General features: G+C 41.2%; 1 protein-coding gene across 8 annotated transcripts in view; it reads left to right on the top strand.

Annotated features, from left to right (window-relative positions):
- The window catches only part of LOC148035814 (uncharacterized), a 153,754-nt gene that overhangs the window by 63,526 nt on the left and 76,763 nt on the right, over positions 1-13,465 (top strand). The gene's annotated exons all lie outside the window — the stretch shown is intronic.

Genomic DNA, 13,465 nt, shown 5'->3' with positions numbered 1-13,465 from the left:
TTGCTTTAGAACAATCTCTTTGACATAACCAAGCCAAGTACCTATTGCTAGACTCTTTATGCCATGAGCCGTCGGAAGAGCAAGATATTTTCGATCCATTGCTCTCCTCTAGGCTCCTTATCATAGAGTGTTGGATTAGTCATGACCATGCTTATGTGAATCTTCATGCATTGGTCTCCTCTAGGCTCCTCATCATAGAGTTGTTGGATTAGTCGTGACCATGCTTATGTGAATCTTCATCCATAATATACTTGTCTATTGAAATAGTGAAATGTTAGTAGAGCTCTTTAGGAAGAGATCTCTCCCAAATCCACTCTTTAGATCTTAGTCAAGTCTTTGGAAGGGTCATTCTTAAAATCTTTAACCCTATTGTGTACAAGTGGTTGGATCTTGGTCAATATACCACTTCTGATCACAGCAGGCTACCCACTTGACTTCATTGACTAGGGTACTCCCTACACTTATGCTTACCTCACTTCTCCAACCATCGGTTAGTGTCAACGATGGCCCCCCCTTTGAAGTTCAAAGATTGACAACTGGAAGTTGTGAAATCTCTTCTTGTCAAAAATGATCTCTTGGCAAAGAATGAAGGGCGATGCAAGTATCCTCTACATGTGTCATCAAGTCTACTGTAGATATTGCCATGATGTTCCAGACGTCCTTGATGGCCGAGAACTTGCTATTGGCGTGGTTGTGTTGTGATGGAATTTCTATCAAGGGCACAACCCATCTCCAAGCCACTTAGGGAAAAGAACATTCTAAGGACTTCAAGGCTCGAAGACGACTTGGTTGCTAAGAATTCACTCTCTCGGATAGACCCTCAAGGCATACAACCTCCGACCTTCATACAAACCATCCTCAAATAGTCTTCTACATCCCATGTTCTCTTAGGTTTAAGCTGCTTAGTTCTTACAACATTTGTTTTAGATTAAGGTATATCTCTTGGTTCTCATCCCCATTACATGTACACCCCAACAGCATATTAAAGTAAGTACAACATAGCCTTTACATCTAGGCTTAGACATCCCCTCACAATTCCCATCTAGATACCTTTCCACTCTTAAGTTTAAAACATACTCTTTAGTCTTTAGGAAACTTTCTCAACTTTCTAGGTCATTCTAGACTAGCTTTCTTACTCTCTCCCTCTCTCTCATTTAGTCTTTTCCCTCTAAATTTCAAGTAACTCCATAGTTGCCAAGAAACTCGTTTCATAAGGTTGGGAAACTTGTTTCATACCTAGGTGTTTCATAAACGTATGAAACACCTATTTTAAACATTCACAAATGCCATACCCTAAATGTCTTGGGACTTGTAACATGTTGACATGGATATTGGCATTGATTGTTGGAGTTTTGTTTTGAGTTGTTATCCATGATGATTGTATATATTGATGGCTCCTTTTACAGCGAAAGTTGATGTTGGGCATGGATAGTGGACCATGATGCATGCAAATATTAATGCTATGTCAAGTGTTCATTTGCATTGTATAGAATAATGAATAATGTCAATCCTTGTTTTATGTCACATGAGTCATGTAATATATGTATATAAAACCTTCATACTTTTTTCAATCTCGAATGAAACTTGTTTCTAACATTTTACGAAACTCGTTTGAAACCTGTGGAAACACGATTCATACTTCCCATTTTAGAAACCCTTGGCAATTGTGAGTAATTCCACCATCATAAACCCACATTACAAACATTACATGGGCATTTCAATGAGCCAAAAATATATGTAGGTAGTCTTATTCTTTAAATGCTTGAAGAATCTTTTCTACTTCTTTCTAACAATGTTATTTCTTATGTTTAAACTCTTTTCTCTGTACAATCTTTTTATTTTGATTCTACGGTGCTATTTATATAGTAATATAAACTCAAATCATAGCTCAATGCCCTTGACTATTAACTAAGAAAAATGGACAAAAAGTTTGTAGAAAAGTCATATAACGTGCAAGTAAGTTGTTCGATCCTCAAAACTATCCATGTGTAAAATGAAAGGAGCAAAAAACATTACTTTGGTTGACACATCTCTTAAACATGTTGTGCAATGTGTGAAGAATTCTCATTGAAGGATACATGAGTATTCTTGTGGTCTACACATTGGCATTTTGCAAAGTTGATGAGATTGTGAGGAATGAGTTTCTTAAAAATGTCATTGTGTGCATAAAAATGAATATCTATATATGAAATTACACTCATATTGTACCTGCAAAGCCTTACGCTTTCTCACATTGTCTTTAAGTCAATTGCAGTGCATAAGTTGTAGTAAAGTATCACATTTAAAAAAACCCACTAATCATTGCACCTCTCTCACAAGTCATGCTCTTGAAAAAGATTTGAGACCTATCTTAGCCTTACATACTGCACTAATTACCCTTAGCATCGATTCTCTGAATATAAAGCTTTTTTCCCATTAGCTGTAAACTCCATCAAATTTTAGTCTTTTTACTCTTTCACCCGTTATCTCAAACACAAAGAAGAGAAGAATGTTCACCTGTATGAATTGTTACGTTCAGCCTTGGAACTTTTACTCATTTATAACATGCACTTTTACTGGCATACTCTGCCCCACATTTCACACCGCCTTCAATTAAAATTTTTGTTAACCTATATTACAAATATAGTTCACACCTTAGTCTTTTTTGATGGATAAGTCAACCATACATTACTCTAATTTTCTTAATTACCAAACATAACGCGGTTCAAAAGATCTGCTATGTCCTTTTATTATCATAGTTTCAACTTCAACAAAGAGCATTGTCTGAAAAAAAAGGTTATATCTGCATCCTACAAGCTTTCTACCATTGCCACCTGGATATCAAAAAAGAAGAATCTTATGTATTATACTGCACTCTGGATAGGTAGATTTGAGGAAGGCAATGGGTAGATGGTGATGCCATTTGGACAAGCTGTAGCTGATCCTGCCTGAGGCAGCAAGTATGGGCCTGCATTTACTCTTCAAGATAGCACCTTCATTCGTGAAAGTTTTTGCCCACCTGTCTGGATAGGTAGATTTGAGGAAGGCAATGGGTAGATGGTGATGCCATTTGGACAAGCTGTAGCTGATCCTGCTTGAGGCAGCAAGTATGGGCCTGCAGTTACTCTGCAAGATAGCACCTTCATTCGTGAAAGTTTTTGCCCACCTGTCGAAGCATAGCTTGCCTGCTCTGCCTGCTATGCAACACCAGCTAGCTGCTCCAAAAGTACTTCGATTGATGAAGGTGCTCTCACTGTTTCTCGCACTTCCCTGCCATCTTGTCTAAGGAACAGCCTGCCGTAATTAACTCTAATAAGAGCTCATGATCATGCATTGATTGCTGCTTATAAGTCGTCCTCTTGGACTGCTGCCCCTTCAAACCTCAGTTTCAGATCTAAGATGTTGACCTGCTCCCTAAAAAACCCATACTCCCAGCTGTCTTCGTGGCTTCGTTTTGTGGTTTGCTAACTTGCTGTGACTTCCTCAACTTAATGGATAATATCTCTGCCCTACAGTTTGCAGCTGCTTTTTGCAAGAAATCGGCCACTGCTGTATGTAGAACTGCGCTTGGCATAACTTAGCATCAACCTGACATGGATTGGACTGGTTTGACTGCTTCAATTCCACAGAGTTGTCCAAAGCTTCTGTGTGCTTTTGGTTCAGACCTCTTCACCAATCGTCCTGTATCTCAGTGTGGCCAGACTACCTGCTCCTAAGCATGTGGTCTCCCCTTTTATTTTCCCCAGCAGCTCCCCCCTCCTTGATCAAATCCACCCCCTCTTGTAGAGTCGTCTCCTTTCTGCTGGTGCCTTTTTTTAAAAACTTATCTGGCCCTCCTTTAGTTGGGATCTCCTCCTATTTTCATCCCTTGGCATGTGATGCCCCATCACTTGCCATCTTTATCCCCTTTTGAGACTTCTTAGTCTTGACCTTCACATGGTGTTTCAATAGAATGCAAACACTCTTAATCCCACTATAACGTGCCCACTTGTATCTTCAGGACACGTCTTAGCAGTCCATCAGAAAGGATGTCTAGAAAGCTCCGCCCGGCACTCCCATGGAATGTTATGGGGTCTGCGATCTAGGGCTTTCCGCGTCTGCCACATAGCAGAAGTATTCTGGTCGTTCCCACTTAGGATCGACTTGAATTAGGGTTTTCCTTATTGGTCATTTCCTAACGGCAACTAACGTCGGACCCAAGCGAACTACTTTACGCAGAAACGCCAGGTCTGAAGCGGATTCAGGCTGCACTTGGTTCAAGGAGAATGGGAAACAAGAGGGATGCAAAGCTCAACCTCTCTGCCATAAGGCATAGTCCCATTCTGTTCCCCTAAAACAGCGTAAATTGGGTTCAATCATAACTCTAGGTCAATGCTTTTATTGTTCGTGTTCTTTGACGATCTTCCTGTTGTCTATCGTGATTTGAGAAAAGTTCTCGGCCAACCGGGACCACCCATCCGTAGGACGGACCTATGGCCCATTCTCCGCACTTTCCTCGGGTTGTTTTAATTATTTAATTACTTAACACATTAGTTGGACAAGTAGCAATCAACTTCTTTAATTAACCCGTTAGACACTGATTCTTTCACGTAATCTTATCACTTGACATAGAAAAACAATATCAGACAAGTTCCTTATTAACAGGTTATCATATTTAACTTTGAAATACAAAGAGTCCAGCTGGTAGGCTTATCCACAATCGGCCCGAAGGCTATCCAGCAATTCGCAAGGATCACTAAATCAAGTTTCTGCCCGTAGACTAGTATGCGCCCTCGAGATCCAATCTCGAGTCACGTTAGCTTCTCGTGCAGGGCCTGGAAGGCGAGGGATTTATGGCCAGAACCCCCCTGGCACCCAAGCGTCCTCTTGCTCCAAGTAGCGCTTAACGGAGAGACCTTTCGCGGCGGGTTCGGTCCACTTGCCCGGCGCGGTTAACAACCCCCTTGGTTAGGGTCAGGTAGGCAATCGGGGGTAACTGAAGCTGCCTCTCCCTTGAGGCCTTCAACCTGAAGTATAGATATCCATTTATCTCTTAATTCATTGGTCAAACAAAGCCAAACAGTGCTCTAAAATCTATAGCAAGCACAAACATTTTCATTGATCGTTTTTATTGGCAAACTGGTAAGGAATGAATCCTTCCTTTCGAATGCGTCCAGCACTCGATCCGGGATGACTTGCAACTTGGCAAGATCCCCTATATCCTGGGTTAGGGCGTATCCTAATAACCCGACTTGGTCAAACCTTTAAGTTCATCAGTTATTTCAGTTTATCGGCTGGTCTATTGCTTCCAAGCAATCTTCTTTACCCTAGAAAGATACTAAATTAGGATGATTATTCATCCTCTTGCAATATAACTTGTGTAAGGACTTGCCATCCTCGTTGCGAGAATTTGGCCATTCCCTTGTGATCCAATCACAAGATCATATGACTCCACACTTGTTGCACAAGTGTCGCATTGAATGGAGTCACGAAACAATCTGTTCCTGATTACATTAGGCTGACGTCGTTAGACCTAGGGTTCCAAGTTCCATCTCGTAAGATTCTTGGGAACAAACCCTAGTTCACTTTCCAATTACATTTCATTGTCCCTACATTTAGTGAATGTGGGCAAGTATTTAAAGTATAGGAGTTTCAGTTGTAGCGATACGTAACGATTAGGTCATGTGTTAATTTCCTAGTGAATTTCTTGGAATTCAACTCTTTCTAAACGAGTACTCCGCGGTTTAGGTGTTTTAGGTTTATACCAATTTGGTTAACTCTAGAAAATAATTATGTGATCATTTCCACATGACTCGTTGTCTATGCGTAAATTAAATTTTCAATCTTAACTTATCGATTAAGGTCAGGCATAGGTTAGGTTAATTCCAACTAATCTTCCTATAACTTTGCAAACAAAATTCATGCTAAACAAGCAACATTTTTCTTGATAATTTATGCAGTTGACAAACGATAATTTTTTAGATTTATGCATTGTAAGAATCATTTCATGCTTTGCACTTTCCATGATGATTCATTGTGAAGAGGATATGGGTTAATAGTGCGATATGCAGTTTATACATCTAGGCTTAAACGAAGTATACTATTTTAATGGATATTAATCTAATTTTTAATTCATTTCAATGCATAAAGCTATTTGTTAGAAATGCATTTATGCTTCCTTTATTTTGCATGTTCTATTGAAAGTATAAATGACTAAGTTCCTCCGTTGTGAGCATTTAGGACAAAAACATATCCTATTTCCAACAATTAACCTTGCATGATTGAATTACAACAATACCAAATAAAAATTAGGAAGGAAAACCTGGGCTTGGGGTGAGATATTCACGTGGATGCCAGGAGACGACCCTCCCGCGGCTGTGCCTTGGACATTCTTAGGAGGCATTTCCGTCGTGGAAGCAGCTTTACAACTCCTTTTTGATATTCCACCGTGGCTCTCTTTTGCAATAACTTGCACCGTCCGTCGAAAGCAGTTTTAGAAGGCTTCCTCCTTGGAGTCGGGAATTCGAAAGGGGTGTTTCAGGATCTTTCACGACTAAGACCCATTAAGCCATGGAGAAGGCTTAATGGCCTTTGTAAGGACTCGCACGAACGGGGAATAAAAATGCGTGGAATCCCTTACGAGGGTTTTTGAGTGGGAAAGGGAGGTGTTAAAAGACCCTCAACACTCTCTTTCCTTTTACGAGTGGGGGAAAAAAACAAAGTCCCAAGGGTATTTTTGCATAGGGAAAGGAAAGGGCTAAGGACAAATTTTCTTGGGGAAAAAAGGGCCTTATAGAATCCTAAGGGAGGAACTCCAAGGGGGGAAAAAGTAGCCTTAAAGGCTATTGGAAAAGGGGGCCTAAGGAGGCCTTAGGAGAAGATATAAGGGGGGTAGTCCCGAAGGTTATAAGAACAAGGGCCCTAAGGAGGATTAAAAAAAAAAACCGGGGAGATAAGACCTTTAAGGTCAAAACCCTTTTATGGGGGGGAGAAAGTCTCCAAGGCCACAGGAAGGGGCTCTAAGGGGTTTTTTTTTTAAAGACACGGGGAGGGGGGGGGGGGGTGGGTGAAAGGGGGTTTATCTAGCCCTTTAGAAGCTTCCCCACCCAGGAAGCTTCTAAAGCTTTCGCCACGTGGGAGGGGGAAGCTCAAACGGTGACTAGGCGGCGTTTCGACAGCTGGGGGGGGGGGGGGGGCGCGGACTGGGATGATAGAGGCCGACTGGCGTTGCGTCACTCTTCTCTCCTCCTTCCACACAGGCTTCCGTTGGTGCAGCGATTCAGCTCTTCCCTCTCTCACCCTCTCAGTTTCGGCGCAATGTCATGGCGGCAGCATTCCGTCTTCATCCCCATCTTTGGCCCGTCCCCTTTTCAGCCTGTGGCCCCTCAATTATATAGGGGAGGGGATAAGATTCTCCCCCCCCTTGCGTGTCGTCGGGCATGTATCATTGCCCTGGCAAGCTCCAGCAAGGAGCTTGCCTACTTACAGTCGAGCTGGAGGAAGAGGGGAAATTAAAAAAATTTACTTTTATATTTAAGAAAAATTATCCCCATGCTCAAATAGTAGTTCACGTGAGATTGGTAGTGTTGGGTATATTACACCCACAATCACATTTCTTTCATTACTTTGGACACCCTATTTTAAGGCGTTGGGGGTCTTTTCCTTCTAGGCATTTGCTCTATCTTTTACTTTCTTTGTACTATGATATTATATAGTAAGTCTCACGCTCTCACCAACCAATCCCTATAACCCATATCACTATCCCATGTAGTTTCCTTCTCTGTACATTTAAGGAAGTTACGTATTCATTGAAACAGATTTTGTGTCTACTTATACTAGTGCTTAGTTGTTGCTGAATGCATGCATGCACACTCATAAGGTTCATTTATTTAATGTTTTAACCTGTACACTTAAAACCTCACCACTCATTGAGAAAATGAACTGCACTCTGCCCCCACTCTTACATGCACTCGTAAATGATTCTTTGAACTTGAAGAACCCCTCTCAATTGTTGGAGACCTCCATGGTCCTCATACTTTCCCTTCCACATAACTCACTCTCCCTAGGGTTCCTGTTGAGTGTGGGATTTCCCTTTTATGTGTGCAAAACATGTGTGCTGAATGCTGGTGCATACTCGTGTACTTGTGCATCTAAGTTTTACCTAATATAGCCTTAGTGGGCTTCATTCTATGTAGTGCATAAAAATGGTGTAGTTTGTGCACCATCCCCCTTGGCATGGTAGTATTTTGAAAAGTAGGGATATATGAAACCCTAGTGCAGTGCAATAGAACAAGTGGAGTGATGTACATAATGTTATTCTTTGATTGATCTTCTTTAGTCCGTGCAAAACTAGTGTAAAACACAAGCATTAGATGCAGACAACCTTCCCTACTTGTCATTTTGTCCTACTAGGATTTTTCTCCCATGCCTTTATACTCATGTGGTGAGATCCAACCCATTCGAAACTGGGTTTCTAGGTCAAAATGATCTAGACCAAAAACTAGGATCAGCATGCTTTCGCTGCCCAAGCTGCAAGCCTCCTTAGTGCAGCTTTGACTTGTCTTCACTATAGCGTTGGTATGTCTCCCTCGCACATTGCCTTCATCCTTGCTGCACTTTGGGAATCCACCGGTCATGTCTATTATTGTGCCATCTTTCACCTTTCTCATTGCTTGTAGGCTTGCTACTAGCCCCTTATGAGGAAATACTAGGGTTTGTAGAGAAAATAGAGAGAGTATATGAAGATGACTAACATGATGAACTTAGACAAAATGCAATGAAGAAGCAAGGAAAAGAATGAAGAATACTAAGTGAAGAGTTAATTCTTAAAACTCTTTGAAAAAATTGAGTGAGGTGTAATAGAATGGATGCTCAAGTAGCGGAGGGCTGTCCAGCAGCTAGTGTCTCTCTTGGGAGTGGGCCTGAGAAAGAATGTTGTCCTCCACAATGGATCTTGAGTGCAATGAACTATCAAGAAACAATAGGGTTTGCGGAAAAAAATACAGAATGAATGACAAGCACTATGACAATGAAAACTCAAAACATAGATGAATACTGAATGATGCCAAATGAATTGTCTTGATATAATGTAGTAGAGCTTGGAGATGGCTGCACTGTCGTGGTTGATTAGGTGGTGGCACTTGGAAGTGATCTGCCTTACGAAGGGAGTGAAATGCAATCTGTCGAGTATAAGTATCTATGATTGAAGAAAAGAGTTGCTCTATGGAGGGAGCAAAATGTAGTCCTTCGAGGAAGTATCAGAGTAGATGTTGGTAGATGAAGGATAGCACTAGAGGGAGTGAAACATGGCTCTTAAGAGGTCTCGGAGATGAAGGATATTTTGAAATCTCTTCGAGACGATGACTACTGTTAAGACCACTTCTTGCGGCTAACTGGAGAAGAAAACACAAGAATGTCAATGAAGCTCTCTCCATGTAAGTGGTTGTAGATAGGTGACTATTGGGAAGCCTTGCAGAAGTGAAGAAAATACTAAAGCATAGGTTATTGATATAGGGCTGATAAAGAGGGTATAGTGTGCTGTTATAGATGTTGCAAACGTAGCCTCCCAGTCGTTGATTGTTAAGAACTATCTCTTGGGTCTTAAGGTAGCAATAGCAGCTAGAAATGCACAATAATGATGAAGATGATCTATTGTACTAGGCTAGGGAGAGCAAAACCAGCAAATGCAACAATAGAAATAGTAAAGAATAGGTCACTAGGTTGTGTGGACTCAAAACATAGCAACCTAGGGTGTTTGGAGCTGATGGTTATGTGAAGAAGATCTCTAGTGTTACGTCTCTCCACTTCCGAATGGGCACTAGTAGCATTGGTCACAACCTTCATGAAGTGACTTGGTGCAAATGTACTAAGGGCACTTTGGGGTTAGGGCAGTCAAGTCCTATTTATAGGACTCAAGGCCCTATTGTGCACACTCATTGTGTGATCACCACTCTTGGACTCTTGGCCCATTGGTCAATGCATCTGTACATTGGGATGGTGTGGGTTGGTAGTATAGGATGCCAATTCTTGGGATGTGGTCATGACTTGGAGTGTTGCTAGCTCCTATGCTTGGGGTGAACTTGTTTGGCTCTATGGTATTGCAATCACTGCCAAAACATGGTTAATATACCTGGATACAAGTAGGTGACAGAGCATGTCAGACTTGCTACCTCGTGCTAGGACAAGATTTTCATGGGTAATCTTCCATGAGGATTCACCAAAAAAGACAACATAACTTCCATCATCCAACTATGTAGCTAAAAGTAAGCTTCTAGTCAGCTAAAACATGGTGTACATCATGGAAAGTAACCATACTACTCGAAGCAAACTGCAACTAGATATCTCCAATACCGACAACATCCAATGCTAAGTAACTATCCACCAATCTACTAGATCTTGTCATGTTAGAAGAAGAGTGGAATCACTATTGATGAGGGATAACATGAAAGGAAGCCACTGAATCAAGCAGCCAACGCTGAGCATAGGAGGACGAGGCATTGGTCAACTACGAAACATTAAGAGAAGAAGCTACTGTCTTCCTGACATTAATCTCTTCAATATTGACATTGGACTTACAAGGGATAATGATGCGTGATCTTCATTCTTTTCCTACACTTTTCCCTTTTTCTCTTCCTTGTTCTTATCATCTCACATTTTATGGCAATGTGGCTAAATATGACCCTACTTTCCACAATAATGACAAGTGAAACCGATCTATGACTCACATAAAGCGGTAGTTCCTTCAATAAGCACCTGGTCTTTTCACACATAATAAACAGAAGCCTCACTCCCTCGCTCAACATCAGATTGGTCCCGAAGATCGGTGCCCCTCTTGGTATTTCTTTATCAATTAAAAGATGGAAAGTTACAAAAATGAAATGTTTCAAAATACATAACCTGTGAACACTTGGTTTTCATCTTTTCTGAGTAAATTCCAGCTGCATAAGGGCAGTATAGCATGACCAGATCAACATCCCTTTTAGGAAAGCATTTTCTGTAACCATAACTCAATGATTCATGTGCAGAATTGCAGTTTGAAGATCTCTGAATTCACTGTTCTTACTGTCTAGCATGTCCAGAACAACATCCCTTTTAGGAAAGCATTTTCTGTGACCAAAACTCAATGTTTCATGTGCAGAATTGCAGTTTGCAGCTGAGCTGCCAATGCCGGTGAGATAAAGTTTGCATGAGCTCCAAGGTCAAAGAAAATAAGCACCATGGAATCTCTGATCTTTCCCCAAGCTCTGCACAATTCTATAGCATCATTAGTTGATTGATCTTCCACCATATCATTCACTAAGCCAATGCTAGGCTTCTTTTTACTTGGCGCATCTTTATCCTCCACATCTTTAGAAGATTGTTGTGGGCACTTACAAGCAATATGGTCTTTCTATTCACATATAAAGCATTTCCCAGCCATCATCAAAGCCTTTCTTTCTTCAAATGCCAAAAAGTGGTCTCTTTTGTCCTTTGCCTTGTTTAAAAGGCGTCTGAGATTGCTGCTGAAATCTTTTCTTCCAAAAAGACTTCTTTGAAAGGTGGTCCTTTTTGAAATTTGCTTCTTTTTCTTGCCAGGATCCTGCTTAAACTAAGAATCCTTCTTTTCAATGCCTTTAAAACTATCAGCTTTTCCTTTCAACAATACATTTGCCACACCAACATTTGCAATTAAGTGTACCATATTTGTAACGCTAGTCTTGGTACAATAATCCCTGATGGCTTTAGGCAAACTGCAACATAACTTTTCAATTTGTTCTGACAGGGGCACTATCCTGTAAGAACTCACAAGCAAAAGTGCTTCCCAAAATTTCTTATTATACTTTTCTAAATCCGCACAATTTGCTATGTCCAATTTATGCCATGCAAACATGACATCTACTTTAAACGTGTTAGTTAACCATGAGGCTACAAATGAGGCTACAAACAACAGTTTAAAATGGACCCAAGTGGCAGGTGCATATCCTTGCATCAACAATATGTTCCACCATTGCAAAGTATTACCTTTCAAAAAAGTTGCAGCCTTCCGCACCTTAGAAGTTTAGTAAAATTCCCTCCAGTGTAAGCTGCATCAAACTGCTGTATAAATGTCAAAGCTTTCAGCTTATCTTGCATACCACTGAAGGTTTCAAACTTTATTGCTTGATCACCCTCTTTACAGTCTTTAGGCTTTGCACTTTTTGGTGTCAGGTTGTCATAGATAGGTGGCTATAAAAAGGGGAGTCCCTTAGGTGCATTATCAGCATTCATTTCACCTGTCTTAGCTGCCATATGCCCACTAGGCTGAAAAAAATGAGTACAGGGATTAACAAGACACAAGACAGTACTAGACAAGATCTCATACTACGAGATTATAAGGTGACAAGACAACAAGAGTATAATGGAAGACAAGACAAAGCTAGATAACCATGACTAGACAAAAACTAGAATTGGAACTTGAAGTTACTTACTTGGAGGTCTCGACCCCTTGAGCTCCCAAGATTGCCATGGCAAGACTGAGGTGCTTTATGGCAAGCCCCTCCTTTTATAGGTGTTGGAAGGCGGCTAAAGATCTTTTAGAATGTTCCATAATGCTATGTTTGTTGATTGAGGCATTGGTGTCAGCTTTCCTCACTTAGGGATTTGTGTTTGTCATCATGTGGCATTGCCCCCACATCTTGCAACCTTCCACACAGGCGTTAGCATCGAGGTTCCTATAGTTTGTGTTTTCAGCATTTTGGCCTTTGGGAGTTGTGTTTGCTACGCAGGCCATCTCCTTGACATGGGAGGACTGCGCTTTACTCCCTCGAAAACTGGTGATTATCTTTCTCATCTTTGACGGCATTTGCGGATTGCGGTTCGCTCCTCGACAGCAATTGTCCTTCACCTTCCAGTGATTACTTCGATAGCCCACTTCCTAGAGGATTGGTTTTGCTTCCTTCAATGTGTAGATTTCCCATAGGTGTTGCCGCTAGAGTCAGACATGATAGTGGAGTCATCTTTTGAGCTTTGGCTCCGCTATATTAGCTTTTCTTCTCGTAGCGTGATTTAGTGCATCATCATTGTGCTCTTCTTGTGTTTCTAAGTTTCTCTTCTCTCTTAGTGTTTGCAGTACACACTATATGTTTCTCCTCGCAAATCCCATTGTCTCATATCTTGGTAGGGGAATGATCCCCACTCCTCGTATGGGGACAGAAGAGTTATCACCAATGGTGACGGATCCCCCTCAAGATCTCATGTCTTGAAGTCAATCTTGTCAGTAAGTCATGTGGGAAGAGGTCCCACTATCCACAAGCCAAGGCTTCTTAGAAGAGGAAGCAAGAGTTGTATCCTCCATCTCGAACAAGTCTATGAAGACGGAGTCAATGTTAGTGGGTGTAGCCATTGAATCCTTGGATCCCTCCTTGAGCTTCAAATGGAGCACTTCTACCAGCACTTCTCCTTTGGATGAGTGCCCTTGCCACAATGGGGGCATTTAGGCTTTTTCTTGGAATCCTTCAAATTGTTGTTCCTATCCTTTTGTTTCTTGGCT

Source organism: Lygodium microphyllum, chromosome 5 (genome assembly GCF_053477565.2).
Source record: "Lygodium microphyllum isolate KBCC chromosome 5, Lygodium_microphyllum_v1.1.10, whole genome shotgun sequence".
Taxonomy (NCBI): domain Eukaryota; kingdom Viridiplantae; phylum Streptophyta; class Polypodiopsida; order Schizaeales; family Lygodiaceae; genus Lygodium; species Lygodium microphyllum.
The sequence above is the reverse complement of the archived record's forward strand: the minus strand, read 5'-3'. Positions and strand labels throughout refer to the sequence as shown.